Source organism: Anoplophora glabripennis, unplaced genomic scaffold (genome assembly GCF_000390285.2).
Source record: "Anoplophora glabripennis isolate ALB-LARVAE unplaced genomic scaffold, Agla_2.0 scaffold49, whole genome shotgun sequence".
Taxonomy (NCBI): domain Eukaryota; kingdom Metazoa; phylum Arthropoda; class Insecta; order Coleoptera; family Cerambycidae; genus Anoplophora; species Anoplophora glabripennis.
Window position 1 is genome coordinate 402,800 of NW_019417201.1, and position 22,490 is coordinate 425,289.

A 22,490-nucleotide genomic window follows, 5' to 3' on the forward strand; every position below is an offset into this window, starting at 1 on the left:
TACAACTGAGTGAAACTATTGTGTCAGAAATGAATGAGTTTTACTCAAATCCGTGTTGTTGCTAATTATTAGGCTAGGTATTGATTACATAGCCCCACAAAAAAAAAAGTATCCGATCTGGTATTCAGACCCTTGTATTCCCATGTCCTTTTTTCCGCTGAATCCGAATTTGCCTTCAGATTTGGCCCAACGGGTCTGAGTTTTCGGGAAAATTCAAAAAACAGGTCAAAATTCACAAAAAACGTCATTTACGATCGGCGAAAGTTATAAAAAGTCAAATTATTCTACCAGCTCACTAGAGGTATGATTTTTCACTCGTTTAATTCCAATTTATCATCATAAAGTCAGAAAAGCTGGTCCAATTTCATTCAAAAACAAAAAATAGATCAAAATCAAAAAACGCCATTTTCATGACATAATTCGTGTTGCATAGTTCTGGATCCATTTTTTTATCCACCCACCCATTTATGAATTCATACATCCTTCTATCCAGTCGTTCATGCATGAATACGCATATTTATCCATCCATCTGTACCACCTATAAAACCCATCCACCCATCTATCCAACTGCTTTTTGTGCTGAGAGATGAAATAACAGCCTAGAAGATTGAGAATGCACTAAAACTTGTAGAATACTCTATGATGATAAATTGGAATTAAACGAGTGAAAAATCATACGTCTAGTGAGCTGGTAGAATAATTTGACTTTTTATAACTTTCGTTGATCGTAAATGACGTTTTTTGTGAATTTTGACATGTTTTCTGGATTTTCCCGAAAACTCAGACCCGTTGGGCCAAATCTGAAGGCAGATTCGGATTCAACGGAAAAAAGTACATGGAAATACATGGGTCTGAACACCAGATCCGATACTTTTTTTTGTGGGGCTGTGTATTAGAGGGTGGAAATTGGAGATAGGGGTGAAAATGCAACCCATTTGAATTTGAGGGTATTGCATAGGAAAAATTTTGTAGACAATGATATTTTCTATCGAAATAGCTTATTTAAAAAATTTAAAATGTATTTGCTGCAAAATATACTAAAAACAATTTAACAAAATAATGCAAAGAATTAATTTTGTGTTTTTTTTTACTTTTATGCAAATAACTTTTTTCTGAGCAGAGATAGGTAGAGGCACTGCTTCATAGAAAAAAAAGTATATAAAATTTCCTACAAAATGATGGGTTATAAAAGTTTTTTTGATGAAAGTAGACTGTTATGGTCGTTCAAACTTTGGCATTTTTTTCGGTTTTTACTGAATTTATGACAATATTGATTTAATACTTTATTTTGAATATGCAATTGATTTTTAATCAATAAAGACATGTTAAATTAATTTATCAATAATAAATAAATATTATATGAACATGTATAGTTTTTATTTTTTTTTAACAAATTAACAAATATTAATTTACAAAAATTTCTATTTGTTCAACTAAAATATACGTATTGTCAATTGTGACAATGCTCAACAAACAGAGGTATCAGAGGACGATGTTCTTCAAGAAGTCGACGCAGAAATTGATATGCAGTTTGATTAATGAAGAAATATGAAAATTAAAATTATGAAATGTAAAAAATTTAATTTAAGTTTAATAAAATTTTTTCTACAAAAAACTAATTTTATTATTTAAAATCTTTGCATTATGTATTTTTTATATTCACAAAAAAGCAATTTTTAAGAAAAAGTAAATTAATTTATCATACGTCTTTATTAAATAAAAATGAATTACATGTACTCAAAAATAAGTATTAAAACAATATTGTCATAAATTCAGTACAAATCGAAAAAAAGGCAAAGTTTGAACGACCATAACTCAGTCTATTTTTATCGAAAAAACTTTTATAACCAATCATTTTATAGGAAATTTTATATACTTTTTCTTCTATGAAGCAATGCCTATACCTATCTCCGCTCAGAAAAAAGTTATTTGCATAAAAGTAAAAAAAAATGAATTTTTTGCATTTTTTTGTTAAATTGTTTTTAATATATTTTTCAGTAAATGAATTTTTTAAATTTTTTAAATCAGCTATTTTGATAAAAATCTAATTTTCTACAAAATTTTTCCTATGCTTCGTTTTCGAGATATACTCAAAAAACTGTAAGGGTTGCATTTTCCCTATCTCAAATTTCCACCCTCTAATTTAATAGCACGCCGCGGTTTTTTCATTCTAAATAACCATTTCCGTTGTAGTTCCATACCATATGACATAGTCAATAGCCTTTATCAAGTAAGTGACTTGACTATTCTGAGTATACAGAGTAACTCATAAGTAGTGTCCAATAATTTACCACTTGATTTTATTGCCAAAAATAAGAATATTTTTTCATATAAACATTGGTCGAGAAATGCTTCCTATGGAAGCTACGCCCCCGTAAATTTGGCCTCAAAAAATTATTTTTTTTTTATATTTCCGTAATGGGTTGAAGGAAAATTATGAATTTTGAAACCATGAACGCTTATTAAAAGTCGAAAATTTGGCCTCAAAAAATTATTTTTTTTTAAATATTTCCGAAATGGGTTGAAGGAAAATTATGAAATTTGAAACCATGAACGCTCATTAAATGTCGAAATAGATCGTCATAAAATTTTTCAAAAATTTTGATCAGGGGCGTCTCAATTGGTGGGGCCGTCGGCTAAGATTTACCCCAATTTTTTTGCTTGTTGAAATTTTCAAATTCAGTGGCTAACATATTATAGACCTTCATTTCCTTTACGAAAAAGGTAGGTACTTTTTATTTCTTTTAAAATTTTCTCAGTAGATCAACGCTAATCGTCAACTAGTTCCAATGATGCCTTTTATTGACGAAGCTGATACATAATTAGCACTCTAATACATAATTTGCATGCATCGTCATCTTTAGATGAGTTTTTAACGGAAACGGCTGCTCATAGCGACTTCAATAAGGTGTACATTTCTTAAGTAGAAAAGATAGATTGTTTTTCTATTCCGAAATGACATACACCGTGGCACAAAAAAGTTTAAGCAATATAAAAGGATTATAATGGTCGCTTGTGGCGCCCTCTGGGAGATATACAGCTAATCGTCCATAAAATTTGAATTTCCCTTCCCAAGAAACCTCCCCATACAAAATTTCATATATATATAATTCAAATTAGTCGAGAGTTATTAAAGAAAATGTAATTAACTTTTTTTAATTTGATTATCCTGTGTCCTAAACGAAGCGTTTCCAGACCTAAGTTCATAGGAAATTTTTCGCTTAAAATTGAACGTAGAATAACGTACTGAAGTATGTACATCTCCTCCTGAAACACCCTGTATAATCACAAATGAGTAAAATGATCAAAATGCTCAATATTGAGTGAAAATGTACTCAATAATTTCCCTCAATGATTCACTCCGCACCTTTATTGCTTTCACTCACACCGATTTTTTACAGTGTAAGGGATACTTCTGAATCCAGTTCATTGATCAAAATTGTGAATTAATGCATACTAAATATTACAAATTTATAAGGGGTCCACGTACAAACCATATAAATATTTTTTTAATTTTATTTTAAAGGCTAAACAAGCTAATTAAAACAATTTCAAAAAAACATTTCTGATAAAAATCTTCGATACAAGAAATCTAGTTTTTTTTATTAATTTTTCATATGGATTTATGTTTTGATCAAGAAATTAACGACTGAACATCCTATTTCAAAGCTATAGACATAAATTCTGGCTGTTCTTGTTGAACGGTCTGTACCTATATTTTGTCATGTGTTAAAAAAATATATTAATTCCTAAACAATAAAATGTCAAATAAATCTTAAATTTCTTGCTGGTATAAAAATATGTAAGGTGCTGTATGTGAAAGAATGCGGTATTCAGTTGAATTTTCCTAAAATATTAAATTCTTTGAGAAATCAAAATGTAATTATTGTGATAATAGAAACGATTAAATGACATGTACAATTGTCGTGTTCATAGAGAAAATGACAGGGGAGAAGCGGTTCTTCGTAATTAACATGTCAAGTAGCTTTTCTTACAATTAGTCTATGTTGACACGACTGCTACAGTTTAAATAGAAACGGGAAATTGGGAAACAATTGAATTTATAAAAAGACATGTCCATAAATCAGAATATTTTTGTTTCGTTCTTGTATTTGCTCCCGATAACTGTCCGTTTTACATATGCTTTAAAATGTACAGAACCCTACTCCCTCCATCAGCCATATTTTCAGATTTATCTTGGAATTTCAAATATTGTTTAACTCTACCTTAACCTTATGCAACCATCGATACAACGCCGATGTATTAAATGTTCGCTATACGTTTCTATTCAAGTCGATTTTATTTGATGCAAGCTAAATCGATAATCCGTTTGTTTTTCTTTATTTAACTTTTATTTATACTTTTATTAATTCGTATCACTTATATAAGATAAAAAACACAGCCTAGTATTATATATACCACGTACCCAAACATTGAAAATATTACTTAAATAGTTTTATTTTTAAAACAAATATAAAAACCTACACATATTTTTTCGAAATGCTTACGTTCTGTATATGAGGTAACATATTGCTCTTATATTCAGTATTCGAAAATATAAAATATACAAAGTGGCAATTAAGTAACAAGACAGAGAAGGATATTAGAATATTGCGATTAATCAAGCTCGTCGAAATGCAAAATTTCTTTTTTTATCTGCCAACGTAATTAAGGAAGTGTTTGAAAATTAGCAAATGTGGATTTTTAAATCATGAAATTGTAGCATTTTAACTCAGGCAATAGATGGCGCCACAATGAACTGACGTCCTAATAAATACTTAAGTTGTCGGAATCTTCCTGAACTAAAATGAATTCTGATAATGTTATTTTAATGTTTTTGTATGCAGTATTTTGTATGTAGTTAAAAGATTTGAAAAACCTTTCTACATTACATATTATAAAGACTGAAAATTATAATAGACAGTGTGTCCACGAAATAGTGGATATTCTCTCAGATATTGGTAGGCCTTGGAAAAATAAATCACAAGGATTAGGTATATAATTTTTTTATTGGGGCTTACCTTATAGAATTATTGAAAATGTGAGTTAAAAATCGATTTGTAGTCTTTCGATAATCGATTTGTAATCTGTCAATAATTTTTAATTTCTATTAATTTTTCAATTTTTCTTTCATTTTTAATAATTTTTGGATAAAAGCTATTTCTATTGATGTATTTAATATTCCCGTGAAGTCAGATAAAATTTGATACTTCGTTTTTATTTTCCCGTATAAATGACATTATACTCTTACAGTATATTCAGTATACTCTTTTCACTTAAAAAAAAGTAAGAAAATATAAAAAACGGCGATAAAAATTTAAAAAAGCAGGCCTATTCCATCTTTTAGGGGTTAGACTACCGAGGGTGCTGTGCTCTCGAACCTCCAAAATAGCTACCAATAAATCTAATAATAATTAACGGAAATTTCTTTAAATGATGTAGCTTTTACACACAAATCATCCAAATTTAATGGAAAACAAAAAAGTTATAAAGAAAAATCAAATTTCAACACTGAATTTCAAGAGTTAACTATACAGGGTGAGCTTAATAGAGAATAATAAAAAAATATGTAACCTTGTGACGTTTTTTTTCGAGTCCTACTCAGATCCAACAGATTACCCACCATTTTCTGGACACCCTGTATTTAGGGGCTGTTTTTAAGTTCTTATCATAATTTTTCCTAACAATCTACGTATAACATTTTCATTTAGAATTTCAAAAATGTTTTTTCTTCAAATTTCAACACTATCTCGGAAATCAGTAGCTTTAGTACACCTACAGTTTATGCAACCAACTATACACATACCGTCATTGAACGTTGCATAAAATTAAATAAATGTGCGCTCCCGTTCATCACCGGACTGTAATTTGTGACAAAACAAATTAATTCTCAGACGGGACAAACTATAACTATTTTTTTAACTCACAAGAGAAATACGCATTCCATTTAACTCCCTTCATACTGTAGGTCCCGGAGGACCCTCACCTTCGTCCAATTTAAAACACAATTCGGGCCATACATCACATACGGCTAAATTGGAATAAAAACGTACGTAATAATTCATGAAAATGTTCCTGAAAACTCTCCTGAAAAGCCATTACATCCTGATAGTGAGTTTCCCGCTCGACTATTTCCGGTGCCGCTCGATAAGCATCGCCTTTTCCCGGGTCTTCAATATTTCAGTCGCTTTCCAGATTCCGCGGGTAAATGTAATGCGTTTTTCGCAGACATGGTTTCCAAAAAACATCGCTGATTCCGACGTGAAATTTGTCCGACAATTTCGGAAATTAATTACGATGAAATTTTTTTATAATACGGTGTAACAATAGTGAACGAAAAAAGTGACGGAATTAGGTAAATTTTTCCGGAAAATGATTCTGTAGTGATCTGAAGGAATTGGGAAACTTGAGACTAACCATAGTTTTTTAATTACCCGTAAAATTTCGCCGGTTGTTCAAGCCAGAGCTTAGGTAGTTTAATAAAAGTTTGCCAGTAATCTTTAGCTTTAAGAAATGTGTCACAGTTAGAAAATTTAAGGTATCTTCCGGTAGAATAATGTTTTATAGGTAAGTAAACATTTGTAGTGGTTAGTACTATAATTTCAATTTACTATTAGCTTTAAAATATGGTTTACCAAAATTATGGGGATATTTAAAGAGCAACATGTAGACTGTATACGTTGGAACATCATGTTCTTCATATGTACCTACAATTCATTAAAAATTAATGGTTAGAATTTCACTTTTTAGCTACAACACAATATAAAAAAATTGATAATGAGGATCAAATATTAGATTATATTATTCAAAAGTTGTTATACACGTGCTAAGAAATTTTCAAATGAGACTGAAATTACTTTGTTTATAGAGTTAATAGGTTTAGACCAGTGCTTAAGCCTTCAAAAATGGTAAAAAGTGAAAAAAAAAAATTATAGTAGGATGAATCCCATTGGAAACGGAAGAGAATATAACAGAAATGAAAAAAAAATAATTTACGGGCGATCTGAGGTCGGGAAGGGGAAGGGGGTGAGTTTTTAAGGGTAAAAAACGGTTTATCTTGATTTCCGGAAAACCTACTAGTGTTATGGAAAAAAGTTAAATGGCAAAGTTGTAGGTAATAAAAAGATCTACAACTTTTGTATTTACACTTTTTTCACATAACCTCAAAATTTATGTGAAAAATTCAAATAACTAAGTTTTTGGTTTTTTATTTTCATCTTTTACAAAAAAATTTTTTTTTTCATGAAATTTAGTGAAAACTTACCTATTTATATCCCAAACACGCTGTAATGTTTTTGATTTGAAATATTTATTTTTTCTCCTTATTTTTACTTAATATCGAAAAAGCACCCTAATTTTCAATCGAAAATTCTCACGTCAAAATCTCTGCTTTTTTAAAAACGTCGGTGGGCTTTTTCTTCGTTGAAATCTCTACTTTCTGATGGTGTAAAAAAAATATATACATTACTATGGTAAGTTTTCTCAGGAAATGCAAAGAAACGAACTAGAATCCGAAATGAAATTTTTTTTCTAATCATTTAGATTCCATGTTACATTGAGAAACAAAAAAATTACAAATCGAAATATACTATTATAATTAACAACCAAATAAGTTAATAAAGTTAATATTTAATAAGACATCTATAATATTTTGAGAAAGTTGTAGAATCTTCTTTCGTTTCTTTGCATTTCCTGAGAAAACTTACCATAGTAATGTATATTTTTTTTTTACACCATCAGAAAGTAGAGTTTTCAACGAAGAAAAAGCCCACCGACGTTTTCAAAAAAGCAGATATTTTGACGTAAGAATTTGCGATTCAAAATTAGGGTGCTTTTTCGATATTAAGTAAAAATAAGGTGAAAAAATAAATATTTCAAATTAAAAAAATTACAGCGTGTTTGGGACATAAATAGGTAAGTTTTCACCAAATTTCGTGAAAAAAAAATTTTTTTGTAAATGATAAAAATAAAAAACCAAAAACTTTTTTTACTCTAATTTTTTTTTAGTAGAAGTAGGCAAAGAAAATAATTGCTGTACAAAAAAACTAAATGAGATTCCCTTCAAATGATGCGTTTTCAAAAGTTTTTGGACTAATATTGACTGAATTATAACCGGTCAAACTTAAATATTTTTTAGATTTTCGTCGTTTTTGACGTAATAATTAATTTTTACAAACATTTTTTCTTTGCTTAATAAAACAAAAGTTTTATTTGTTAATAATAAATAAAGTTTTAATGTCGTGCGGAAATAGAATATTCATCCAGAAAAACAACTGAAGAGCAACTTAAAGAAATATAGATTTTTTTAGAAAGAAATATCCTGTATTTTTTTACAGAAAGTGATACATTACAAAATTTTGCATAATAGATAATCATTCATTTGTTCAGTTTCTGATTTCGTTGAAAATTAATTTCAACTGCGCTTATTTTATGTTTATATTTTGTTTTTATTAAAATATCTTCATGGCGAAGAAGTAAATCGCAATAAAAGTGAATTATAGATCATCCTCTGCACCTGTCAAGCTGAATTTATTAAACAATACTTTTATACGTCATTATCTTAAGGTGCATTTTTATTTCATGCTTATATATTTTATTCCGATTTAAATCAATCTACCTTAAATATCTCTTCAGGCAAATGTTATGTTCTTAGACACATCTGATGTGATTTCATTTAAAACTTATACAACGTGAATGTTGGATGGTATTTCGTAGGAAATATCCAGCTTTCTTTGACGTGAAAACCACTTGAACTATTTCAATCTGAAAGCGGATCATTTCCGGTTAGATGAAGAACACCTCACATTTTTAAATTGTTTGATATCATAAAGCAAAAATGTACATGAGTTTTTAATTCTGGGAATCTCTCCTTGAATACGTTCATTTCGTCGCTCTTGAGATCATAATTATTCGGTATCTGGATCGAGAGTTACAAAATTGAATGATAAAAATGTATGAAGAACAAATTCCGCTTCTACACGGTTTTTGTTTATATTTACTATTTAACTAGTTGGTTTATTGTACTTTTGGGAAAAATAAACAAATGAACATTAGCAATTAAAAAAAAGAAAATCACCTCTGCTCAAATAAATAGAATACAATGTGTGTGGGTGTCAGGAAATTATGACAAAAAAACTTTGATCATTCCAGTCATACAAAATAATGGTACTATGCCACTTTTTCGAAAACTGTTAACGGAGTTACATAATTTCTCAAGTCATTTTTTTATTAACAAATAGTTTGCTATAACATTTAGATGGTCATCTCAGTTTTATTTAACTACATAATATTTTTTCTCTAACCGTCACAAAACTATGACATTTTTTGACTTTCAGAAGTCTCTAAGGTTGACAGTTTCCTTACTGAGAAAAAAATTGGAATCTTAACAACAAAAGTATTCACAATTAAACCTAGGAGCTAAAGTTTACAGTTTTAATCCTTATTTTCAGATGTGAAATCAGATGCTTGGTTTATCATTACCTCTATCAACTTTCAATATTCTTTTCGCAATATTATCTTTATTCAAAAGTGAGTCTTCAATGTAACCTTCCGTTACAGTGCTCGATCTCCATCCTCCATGTCTTTTAAGACAAGTGAGGTCACCACCGCCGTCAACTAAAAGGGTAGCAGACGTTCGTCGTAATGCGTGTCCACTGTACTCTTTCTAGTTGTCCAGCTTCAAAAATTTTGCCACCGACCACCAATGATACTTTCCGCTAACATATCTGAGAAATAATAGACGTTCTACTAATCCAGATGGACGTAAAGCAACATATTTCCGATAAAAACTTAAATAATTGTCTCCCAGCACAGTAAAAGAACGTGGTGTCTTGGTTTTGGTATTGGGAATCTTTATAATTATGGCGGATTTCACATCATCAACATTATCAATTGCTAAATTGACTAATTCATCAGAACGGCATGCGCCTGCAACCCCCAATATTAGGACGACTTACAAAGAGGCATTTTAAATATTTTGTTCTTTTATTTTTAAAGCGTTTATATTCATCATCAAATATAAATTATCAATCCTTTGTAAATACTCGCGATTTTTTCGGTACATATCCCTCATTTTGTCTCTTGAGAAAAGCATGTAACTTTGAATATTTGCTTATATCAATACCCTTCTTTATATCCAACGTTGACCGCAACATTGAATATTGTGACCAAAACATTGACGGCTTCATTTTATTTGATGTTTGAGAAATACACCATCAATACAACTCCGAATACAACTGTTTTTTCTTTGCACCAATCCGAAAAACGTTGGTAGACTAATTCATAAATTTCTCAAAATTTCTTTGGGATAAGATTTAAAGAAACCTCTTTGGCACACTCCAGTATCTCCTTAGGTACAACTAAATCTTCATTAGATTCCATTTTTGCAGAGTTTTTAGCAAATTGAATCACAAACAAATACAAATTAACTTAATTAGCAATATGCCGACATCGATACGTCCAACTTACCTACCTTGTTTTATTCAAATTAGTCCAACCAAATTACACTTGAAGAAAAAAAAATTATTACCTGGACTTTTATAAGTGGAAATGATAAAAGGGCTTATAATAAATCTAAAAAAAAATAAATGCGTGAGCAGGGGCGGCGGAGGGTTGATTTGGGGGGTTGAAAAGTTATGAAAAATTGTATCATTGGGATTTCTGGCGAAAGTTGAGGTCAAACAAAAATGTATCCAATACAGAAGTTGTAGATCAGGCAAAAATCTACAACTTTTGTAGAGGTTACTTTTTAACATAACCTCAAAATTTCCGAGAAAATGCGAAAAACATGTTTTTTTCTGATTTTTTATTTCTCATTTCCGCAAAAATAATTTAATTTTGACGAAACCTGGTGAAAGTATACCTTCCTCTGTCTTAAAAAACCTCATTTTTTTTTAGATAAAAAAATCAAGAAGTTTCTGAGATATTAATTTTTTTTCGGCCTGAAACACTTTTTTTCTAAAGAAAAATTCTACTTAAAAAAATCATCGTACAGAGTTCTGCCGGTAATCATTTTCTTCGTTTTGACATATACTTTTTGATGAAAAAAAAAATCTGTAATAACATTTCAAAAACATGCTCAAAAATAAAAAAACCTAAAAAAATTACTTGCAGCAATGAAATTTTCAGTAATTGTTGTTAGTTTGTTTAAATTTAAAAAAAAATCAATAACTGATTACACCATTCAATTATACGTATCCTCTAATTTAGAATTAAAAATGACTTTAAATTTTCTCATAAAAATAGCAGCGACGTATTTAAAAAAATTAATCCGATGATGTCCCCTCGAAGACCCCTAAGCTGAGCCATCCCGTATATTTTACCGTTTCCTAGATTCTAATGCTATCCCATCCTTATCTTGGACACACTGTATATCTATGAATTCATCAAACTTTAAAAAAAATAAGTACACTCATCGATCCTACGGAAAGAAAATTATTATTTATTTTATTTATTCACTATTCGACTTATGTTTATAGCAATACTGTATAAAAATAGTTTTGGGTCAAACAATGAGACAGTTTTTTTTTTGTATTTCTTCCGTACAATTGAATGGTGGAATCAGTTATTGATTTTTTTTAAATTTAAACAAACTAACAACAATTACTGAAAATTTCATTGCTGCAAGTAATTTTTTTAGTTTTTTTATTTTTGAGCTTGTTTTTGAATTGTGATTGCAAATTTTTTTACTTCACCAAAAAGTATATGTCAAAACGAAAAAAATGATTACTCTGTACGATAATTTTTTTAAGTAGAATTTTTCTTTGAAAAAAAAGTGTTTCAGGCCGAAAAAAATTAATATCTCAGAAACTTCTCGATTTTTTTATCTAAAAAAATTTGAGGTTATTTAAGACAGAGAAAGGTATACTTTCACAATGTTTCGTCAAAATTAAATTATTGTTGCGGATATGAGAAATAAAAAACAAAAAATCAGAAAAAAACTGTTTTTCGTATTTTTCTCGGAAATTTTGAGGTTATGTTAAAAAATGACGTACAAAAGTTGTAGATTTTTGCATGATCTACAACTCTTGTATTAGATACTTTTCTGTTTGACGTCAACTTTCGCCAGAAATTCCAATGATACAATTTTTCATAACTTCATTAGAATCAGAAAAAAACATGTTTTTTGCATTTTCTCGGAAATTTTGAGGTTATGTTAAAAAGTAACCTCTACAAAAGTTGTAGATTTTTGCCTGATCTACAACTTCTGTATTAGATACATTTTTGTTTGACCTCAACTTTCGCCAGTAATTCCAATGATACAATTTTTCATAACTTTTCAACTCCCCAAATCAACCCTCCGCCGCCCCTGCTCACGCATTAATTTTTTTTTCGTTTGTTATAAGCCCCTTTACCATTTCCACTTATAAAACTCCAGGTAACAATTTATTTTTTTCCCCCTCTAAATGAATTAATTTGATCGGTCTAAATTTGGTTTGAATAATTTCAAAGCACAAATTAATAATTATTAATTGTAATTAAATGTTGAATTTCGGTTGGAGAAAAAATAGCTTGTTTTATTCGGATTAAAGGTGCCTATACACTGATCCTTCTGCCACGCATATCATTACATTAATTAATACTTGCTAACGATATACGCTTAATATTCATGTTCATTTAAAACTTCCCCCAGCGATATGTTTTAAACAATATGCGAAAAGGGTAATTATCACCCCCTTAGGACGCAACCCCATGTGAAAACTTTAAACGGTTTGGCGCTTTGTGACACACGCTTAATTAAATGTGTTCAAAAATGGACCTTTTAATTAAGAAAACGCATATCAGGGGTACTTAATCCGTGTTAATACTTCGTCCGTTAAAAAAAATTCTAACGGACAGGTTATTTGAATTGGTAATGATTTTTAAATTCCAGTTTACTCGGGAGATAATTAAATTCGCGTGTGTATTTATGTCACGAAAGTAATAACATTTTTAATAGTTTGTGGTGAAACACGATTTTTATAAAGTAAAATAAATGTATAGGGTTTATCAAACTATATAGTATGAGTCAATATCAAACGACAAAATTCGGAGAGGCAAAAAATCCAAATTTGCGGCGAAATTCGCCTCAGGACCGTTGCGGATCCATCATAGGAGGTGTTCGAACGTCTACTCTTGGTATCTTACAGTTCATTAACCAGGAACGAATACCGGCCAGTACAATCCAAATTGTGTCTTTAAGAAAAAAGTAGGTATTATTATTTATTAACTTTCTCTCGAGGTACAATTCCTTTAAAAAAAATACTCTCTGATAATACTTGAAAGTATTAAAAATACCTTAATTCTACAAATTAGAATAAAAGTGCCAATTTCAACACTTCCTAATTGATCCTACAGAAGACCCTATTTACACCAGGAAAATTAGCGAAAACAAAAGAGAAACTCGAAAAAAGTCCTATCCGCTAGATTATTGTAAAATTGTCTAAAGGAACATAATACAAGACATCTCTCGTCTCGTGAGTCAAAAACTTTTATTAGCTAACTTTACTATTTAAACAAACAAGTGAGGAAAACAGTTTTTTCACTTTGCAGGGAAAACCATCAATGTTAGCGAAAAGTGACTCTCAGACAGCTTAAAAATTATCTACAAAATGAGACTGGTTAAATTAAAATCGGTTAATAAACAAAAAAGTTATTGCAAAAAAACAAAAAAAATGCCCATTTTTTCATTTGTTTATAACTATCGCATTTATCGTTAAAATTTTATAAAACCTATGACAAGTTGTAGGTTTTATCATACTTTAAAAGTGTGCCAAAAGTGGGCGCTATAGGTGCAATAGTTTTCGCACAATTCTATTTGTTTATAGCGGATGCTCCAAAAGCTATGAACTTTAAGCCTCTAAAAAACCGTAGCGCAATTGTTTATAAATATTATAAGCCGAGATATTGCAAAATTTTACAGCGCGCATCAATTTGAACTTTATTTTGCGAAAAATTCAAGTCTTCATATTTATAAACAATTGCGCTACGATTTTTTAAAGAAAAATTCTTATCTTGGCTCCTGTTGGTCGTAGAGGGTACTTTTTTTATTTTAGAACTGTATTTTTTTGCCAGCTATCCATTGCATCTATTTTCGGTGAGATAGCGTAAATAGCAACAATGTTATTCAAATTGTTTATAAGCGAAAAACGCACGGTTTTTTAATGCACAATTTGAGAATGTTAATGTCAAAAAAACGGTGATATTTTTTAATAGGCCGCTTAATTACGTCTTTAAGATTACAATGACGCTTTCAGAATCATGTTTGATTGAAAATTAACGCCTGTAGAGAGGCTTAAAGTTCATAACTTTTGGAGCCTCCGTTATAAACAAATAGAATTGTGCGAAAACTATTGCACCTACAGCGCCCACTTTTGGCACACTTTTGAAGTATGACAAAACCCTCAACTTGTCATAGGTTTTATAAAATTTTAACAATAAATTCGATAGTTATAAACAAATGAAAAAATGGGCACTTTTTTTGTTTTTTTGCAATAACTTTTTTGTTTATTACCCGATTTTAATTTAACCAGTCTCATTTTGTAGATAATTTTACTGCCTATAAGCTGTCTGAGTCACTTTTCGCTAAAACTGATGGTTTTCCCTGCAAAGTGAAAAAACTATTTTCCTCACTTATTTGTTTAAATAGAAAAGTTAGCTAATAAAACTTTTGACTCGCGAGACGAGAGATGTCTTGTATTATCATGTCTTGTCTTTATACACTTTTACAATAATCTAGCGGATAGGACTTTTTTCGAGTAAAAATTTAATTTGCTTGATCTAATTCCGTTTGCTTCAATTTGCGACCCCGTAAACGAAACAACAGCGAATCTACCCGAAAATATCGAATTTCCTCCTGACGTTTCATTCTCCTCCGCCGTCTCCACCTGAAATTCACCGAGATAAAGCACTGTGGCAGACTGTGTACGTCTTTACTTTGCGCTGAAAATAAACGAGTCGACGTTGCTTTCCTAAAACATGAAATTTAGCTCCTTGTAAAATTAATGTCGAGACGTAAGGCGCAAGTGATTCCGTTTTACAGTTGAGAGGATAAAAAGAGGACGCGAGATATATATTTCTCTGAAGAATCCAAGCGGCAACATAATAACACTCGCAAAAGTTTAAAAATCCGAACCTGCTTTTCTTAATGCCTTGGAGTGTGTCGAACAACGGCCGTAAAAATAACTTTTTCTGTTATGTGTGCTGTGTGATGTACTCTAATAATAATATAATATGTACTTCCCAAAGTTTTAAACGAGACACTCAAAGAATTAGTCCGTTCTGAATCACTATAAATTAACAAAATAAACATTAACGGATTTTAGAACAATCTGCATCAGGTTGTAAGGAAATTCTCCAATTTTCATCGGTTGCAACTGTCTCTGTTATTAAGATAGATATTTGCAATTTACAGAGTGAGAAAGAAAGTAGTTCCAAATTGTTGTACAGGCATTTTTAAAAAAATAAATTTTTCGAAAACTGTCATCAAAAGTCATTTTTGTCACCTACTATTGAAATAAATGAAATAGACCCCTGAGTTTGGGAACCGATATTAGGAAAATGTAGGGGCGAAAAAATTTTAAATTTGAACCATACATAGCCTCACTATTACTCTATTGTGTGCTATAATTTCAGTTAGTTTCGTTATCCCATTTTTTAGTTATTAATGAAAATGTTGAAAAAATCACGGTTTTCTGCCTACATAATTGATACCTATCACTTTAACTCGTCGTAATTTTTTTGTTAATTGATAAAAAAATTCCAAAATTTTACTGACGATAAGTCGAACTATTGTCTTTAGTACTGTGAAGGTCATTTGTCTCAAAAGCTCTTATTTTTTTTATTTTTAAGCAAAACAGAAGGGAGTGCTATTTCCATAAATATTGCGTTCTTTAAAAACAGAAAAAAACTGACAGGTAGTAAATAACTGTAAACAACAATCTGGAAAAATTTGTTAAAATAATACAGTTATAAATATGATATTCATAAAAACAGTATCGGAATGGTCAATTACGGTCAAGGTCTGACGCAGGGTATTCAGTATGCCTTTATAAATGTATTATTTTAACACATCTTTTTGAGATTGTTGTTTATAATAAGTTTATTACTATTTGTTAATAATAAGTTTATTACTTTTTTTAAATAATGCAATATTTACGGAGATAGGACTCCCTTCTGTTTTGCTTAAAAATAAAAAAAAAGAAGAGCTTTTGAGACAAATGACCTTCACAGTACTAAAGACAATAGTACGACTTATCGTAAGTTAAAATGAGAGGTATCAATTTTGTAGGCAGAGAACCATGATTCTTCTCGAATGGATATTTTGCCTTGCTAAGCTCAGCAAAATAACTTCTATTCTTGAACGCAAAAGTATCATTTGGCGTTCTAGATACAAAATTAACTATTACCAAAAGATTATTTACGTGACTATACAGATTATAATTGTTTTTTTTTTTCTAAAATTAGGTAGGCATCGAAGAATGTTGCTTGACTTACTGACTATACCTTAATAAAGGATAAAATCATGTGAGAACTAATAATAATAGAATACAGGGTGTGGCGTGTATAATCTATAAAAATTAAACTACAGCTTCCTAACGATATTTGTAATAGAAAAGTCTTATACGAAAAAGTTCTACCTTCGGGTTTTTTTTTTATAAATTAAAGTTCATCTATTCAACGAATTTTATCTTCAAGATGGGGGTCCTCCACACAGTACTCGAGAAGTAACGACACTTTTGAATGAAATGTTTCCTCAGCGATGGATTGGACGCTTTGGTCCTGTGCCGTGGCCACCTCGGTCACCCGATCTAAATCCAAGAGACTTTTATCTTTGGAGTCACTTGAAGTCATTGGTTTACAATACTCCAATTGCTAATTATTATAATCAGAAAATATCAGTTTTTTTTTAATATCTATTTTTCTTAGTTTGTACTTTTGCAGTGAAAAATTCCCCAAAAATTGAGAAGTTTCTTTCTATCTTTCAACAAAATTTGTTTACGGGACTGGCCTACCGCCCGTAACTCATCGTACAGCACACGGACAGGACCGTTCCAGAGAAAACATTTAAAATTTGACTACTGTTTGAAACTAAAGAACTAATAAGTCTTTTTAATGAACTTGATGAATTTTAGTAATGCAATGTAGTAACATAGTACTTCACCAGTTTAATGTAACTGTAATAGACCTCATGAAATGTTATGAATACTTTGCTCATATTACAGTTGCTTCCTGAAATATAACCTGACAGTCGGGCCTAAAACTCGTCTCAGTCGTAAAAATTTATTTAATGCGATAATTTGAAGCGCCCTTATGAGCTTTTATAATAGAATTAAATTTTGTAACACCGAGGAAAGGCACAATCCGTTATTTCATTGTTATTTCCTTCAGAATGGATGTGTTAAAGTGACATGGGGTCGTCGTTATTTTACAGATTAAAAGATGGTAACAATTTCGTACACTGAAATTACTTAATATTATAAAAAATGTATCCGTAGAGGAAGACCATAAAAAATATAAAAATAAATACACAGCACATTTTTTTAAATAAGAGCAGATGGTGCAACAAGGTAAGATAGAACAATTTTACAGGGTGTTATACGGTTTTCATTTGTTTTCAAGCTATTTCAATAAAACACTAATAATTTATTAATATTCTATTAATCGCAGTGTTCTTTGATTAAATGTTCAAACACACCACCACTCCAACTTTGGACACTTCAATTTTGTACCAGCCCAGCCCCATAAACAGGAATCTAGTGCTATGAGATCTGGACATCTTGAAGGCCAAGTAGTACATTCCCATGTTTATGGGAACATCCTCTAGTAGTACTTGTAATTCATTTTGTAAACAATTTAAGTAGTAGTCTCCTGCGAGTCGATTCTCCAGAATGAATGGGCAAATTAAATAACTATCGATCATACATACCACACCGCACGTTTACCGAAAACCTATTCTGAAAATTACTTACGATTGTTGAGTGAGTGAAATTTTTGTTACTCATTTTGGTGGAATGCCCAATTGTATCATTTCTTCGTGAGCTGGCAGCTGGTAGCTGGAATCAGTTCTTCATGAGCTGGTAGTTGCATCATCTTCTACTAGACCCAGAATATGTTTCACTTCTTCTAAACCTTGTCAATGAACTCGTTCAGATGTTATACACTGCAAAAAAATTTCACTCAAATTTCTTGAATGTAAGAGGTTAATCTTTGCTGGAATACCTTCAGTACAACTCACGTAATAAAAGTGTAGATTTCTAGATCTAGGCAAGATCCGGAACATTTTCAAAATTGCAAAAATGTTAAAAAAATATCTATTTTATCTGAATTTTTTACTTAAATCATGGAACCTATGCATTTTGGAAGAATATTGAAGAGGAAAAAAGTTTTAGAATTGAATTTTGCACAATATAATGTGAGTTAAAAATGTTTAAATTTATTACCGATGTTGCAAATAGCAATAATTGATGAAGAAAAAGAAAAATAATTAAGTTTTTTTTTGGATAATTTTTTTAATTGCTCCGAGGGCATTCTAATTTTGGTAAAAAAAAATTTAGAGTATAATAAAACAACACACCAAATTTCATTAAAATCGGTTCTATAGTTTTCGCAAAATAATTTTTTGGAAAAAATTTTGAAAAAAAATTTTCGAATTTTCAAAATCTTGCACAGCTTCAAATAAAGCATCTAGATGCTTGAAAATATTTTCACATACAAAAGGCCGCCCAACCTTTTTGAAAAATCGGTTGATTAGGACGACCACAGTAAATTTTATTTTTAAACAATTAGATTACATTTATCAATTTGCAAATTAGGTTTTTTTCAAAAATTATAATTTTAAAGTACTCGGAAAGATACATCTTTTTTTAAAAAAAGTTAATTTCCGTTTATTGGTTCTTGAAGCGTTTAGCGTTAATTTATATATAATTTAGCAATAATCTTTGATCCAGTGGCTTCGTTTTTGTGAGTTCTAAGCTGAATAAAATTTTCATATCCACAAGTTATCGGCAACATAGATAAATCAGCGGAAAAGTTGTCGCTCGCACGCGCGAAAATGACTCGAACCACGAAAAGTGGGGGAGGAAGCTTTCGCCCCGAGACTGAATTCGGAGGTTCAAAATGCGAAGGTACGAAAAAAATTGCATTATCTCGGCTCTAATGGACCAATTTCGATCTTCTTTTTTTATCCGATGTCTGGCGAACCAAGGAATTCGAATATCGTAATGCCAATTGTCTAATTTGCACATATTTTGTTATAAACAAAGTTTATTATTTATGCATCAAATATACTGTATATGTTAATAGATTTTTTGAAAAAATTTATTTATGTATATATTTTAACACTCTGATTATGAATATATTTAGTTATAATTATTACAATTATTTAAATAATTTTTGTTTAAACAAATTAAAAAAATTATTTTTTTTATTTGGAAATTATCTTTTTTGTTAAATACAGATAAAATTAAGAAAAAATAGTACTTTAAAATTATAATTTTTGAAAAAAACTAAATTGCAAATTGATAAATGTAATCTAATTGTTTAAAAATAAAAAAAAGAGTGTTAACTTTAAAAATTTACTGTGGCCGTAATCAACTTAAAATTTTTCAAAAACCATTTTTCGAAAGGTTGAGCGGTCTTTTCTATGTGAAAAAATTTTCAAAAATCTAGATGCTTTATTTAAGACTGTGCAATATTTTGAAAATTCGAAAATTTTTTTTCAAAATGTTTTTCCAAAAATTATTTTACGGAAATTATCAAACAGATTTTAATGAAATTTGGTTTTTTGTTTTATTATACTTTAAAGTTTTTTTACCAAAATTAGAATGCCCTCGGAGTAAAAAAATATTTAAAAAAAAAATATCCAAAAAAAACCTTGATTATTTTGCCTTTTTTTCATCAATTATTGCTATTTTGCAACATCGGTAATAAATTTAAACATTTTTAATTGACAGTGTACTGTGCAAAATTCAATTCCAAAACTGTTTTTCCTCTTCAATATTCTTCCAAAATGCATAGGTTCCAAGATATAAGCAAAAAACACATAAAATAGGTATTTTTAAAAACTTTTAAACATTTTTGCAATTTTGAAAATGTTCCGGACCTCGCCCAGTTCTAGGGATCTACACTTTTACTATGTGATTTGTACGGAAAGTAATCCAGAAAAATGTACTTGCCCCCTCTGAAATCCACCTCAAAACAGATCCGTCCTGGTCTACATGGCGTACTCTGATTTCAAATTTTTAATAAATTTGTAATTATGCTATAACTTGAAAACAAATGAAAATCGCATGACAATATTTGAGTTTTTTCTTATTACTTTGACGTGTAGAATCCATTTCTAGGGTTTGATGCCATTCTCCCAACTCACCCTGTATATTCCATAAGAACAAATCTCATTTCTGTGGCATGTCATGATAATTAAAAGTACCTATAAATGACTTAAAATTATATTTACGATGTGCATCATCGGAACACTTCGTCTTTGTTCGTGACGCAAATCGAAGGGGTAGAAAAACCGAGTTCAGTTTACCGAGATAGCAACCATTTTTGATTTATTTAAGTTACACGTACTTGCTATAAAATGTTGTAACACCATTTCAGAAACACCCCGTACATTCCGCCGCTATGTTATTCCTTTGGATTAAAATCGTCGGAATTAAACAATTTTTTCTTTCCGTGGTATCAGGAAGAGCCGAATTCCGAACATCATCCATTATTTATTACCTAACTTTAAGTGACCAACTTTTTTACGTCCATTCCGGCTAATCGAAACCCATATAGCAAAAGTCAGGGCGAAGTTCGTAGAATTGCATACACAGCACTACGTGGCCGCAAGACGAATTCCACATAGTTGACATCCACGCCAGTAAATTAACGGCAAATGAGAGCAAAAAAATCCGAGTGGGTAGGACCTGTTAGATATGAGGGAATTATGCGGAACTGCGCGAAGGCGATAATTATAGAGCGAGGCCTTAATTCGGCAGTAAAAGAAATTTAGTGCTCCTTATCGCGCAGGTTATGAAGAGAGATATAAATAATTCTCGCTGATCGCGTCTTAATAATGGCGTATTAAGGCGCGTTCCCACGACGCGAGGTTCGTCGAGTGTACTCGCCGAGCCGCGCGCCAATAGAAAGCCAGTCGAATTAGAGTCTGAACGTGAAAAAATTATTAGTAGACATTTTATTGTACATTATGACGGGGAAGAATAAGTAGAATGATAATATCAAAAAAGTAACTCGAAATAAGTGTCGCTAAGTTGGAAAATTGCAAATAAATGGCAAAATTACGTGTTTTTTTACCTACAGTTTAAGGTAGGTACCTAGAGTCAAATTTCACCAATTTGTTGACCGTAAAATAAAGGTCGAACGTGCAAAACAGCGTTATAAATAAATTGTCCTAAGGTCAGGCAAAAGCCGCTCGGGAATTCGCTCTTTTCGCATTAAAATAGAGCTTATTCTTATGGTAATTTAAAAAAGAAAAGAGAAATCACCCATGCCTCTTTGTTCCTAAGATATCTTTTTTTATAACGATAACACAGGCCGACAAAATTTAAAAAAAAAATTCCAGAGATCAGACACTACGCGTCCGAAGGCATTTGGCGCGCTGAATCCGAATCTGGCCTCAGAATTGATCCATCACCCTAGGTTTCTGAAATATTCTAACCTAAAAGTGCAAAAAACACGTACTTTTGCTATATTCAAAAAATTTTTCTCAAAACTGAAAACATCATTGGAAACGTCTATCTTTCCCCTTCGAAACGCATTTTTTTATTTGGAAAAAGCTCTATTTTTCGCGGAGATATCGTCAATTTAAGATGACCAGTATGGCTATATTATTACATCATGGCTAACCCCATAACACTGAGCGCTGCTAGCCCTAATTGTTAGGAACGTTAACCCCAAGCCCTATAACCCCACAACACTAAGCGGAGCGAGCCCTCATCGTCAGGAAGGTTAACCCCAAGCCCTATAACCCCACAACACTAAGCGGAGCGAGCCCTCATCGTCAGGAAGGTTAACTTCAAGCCCTATAACCCAATAACACTAAACGCTGCGAGCCCTAATCGTCAGGAAGGTTAATCCCAAGCCCTATAACCCCACAACACTAAGCGCTGTGAGCCCTAATCGTCCATGAAATGTTACTAGTTATCCTAAATATTGTAATATATTGAGTAATACACTTATTATATTTTAAAGCAAGCATTTACTATATTCAATGAACCAATTGGGTTATTGGGTTATTTGGGTTATTGGGATTAACCTTCCTGGTGGTTAGGGCTTGTAGCGCTTAGTGTTATTCAGTTACAGGGCTTGGGATTAACCTTCCTGACATCTAAGGCTCGTAGCGCTTAGTGATATTGTGTTATACGTCGAGCCATGGTTTAATAAGGTAGTACTGATCATCTTTAATCGACGATATCTCCGCGAAAAATAAAGCTTTTTACAAATAAAAAAATGCGTTTTGAAGGGGAAAGATAGTAGTTTCCAATGATATTTTCAGTTTTGAGAAA

The 22,490-nt window shown here is 30.9% G+C and overlaps 1 protein-coding gene across 1 annotated transcript in view; it reads left to right on the forward strand.

Moving 5' to 3' along the window:
• Positions 1-6,204: 6,204 nt before the first annotated feature.
• Positions 6,205-22,490, forward strand: part of LOC108903878 (ly6/PLAUR domain-containing protein 6-like) — a 365,593-nt gene continuing 349,307 nt past the window's right edge. Inside the window, exon 1 of the mRNA XM_018706215.1 lies at positions 6,205-6,567. The gene's annotated coding sequence lies outside the window, so the exon portion shown is untranslated. The remainder of the gene's footprint in view (positions 6,568-22,490) is intronic.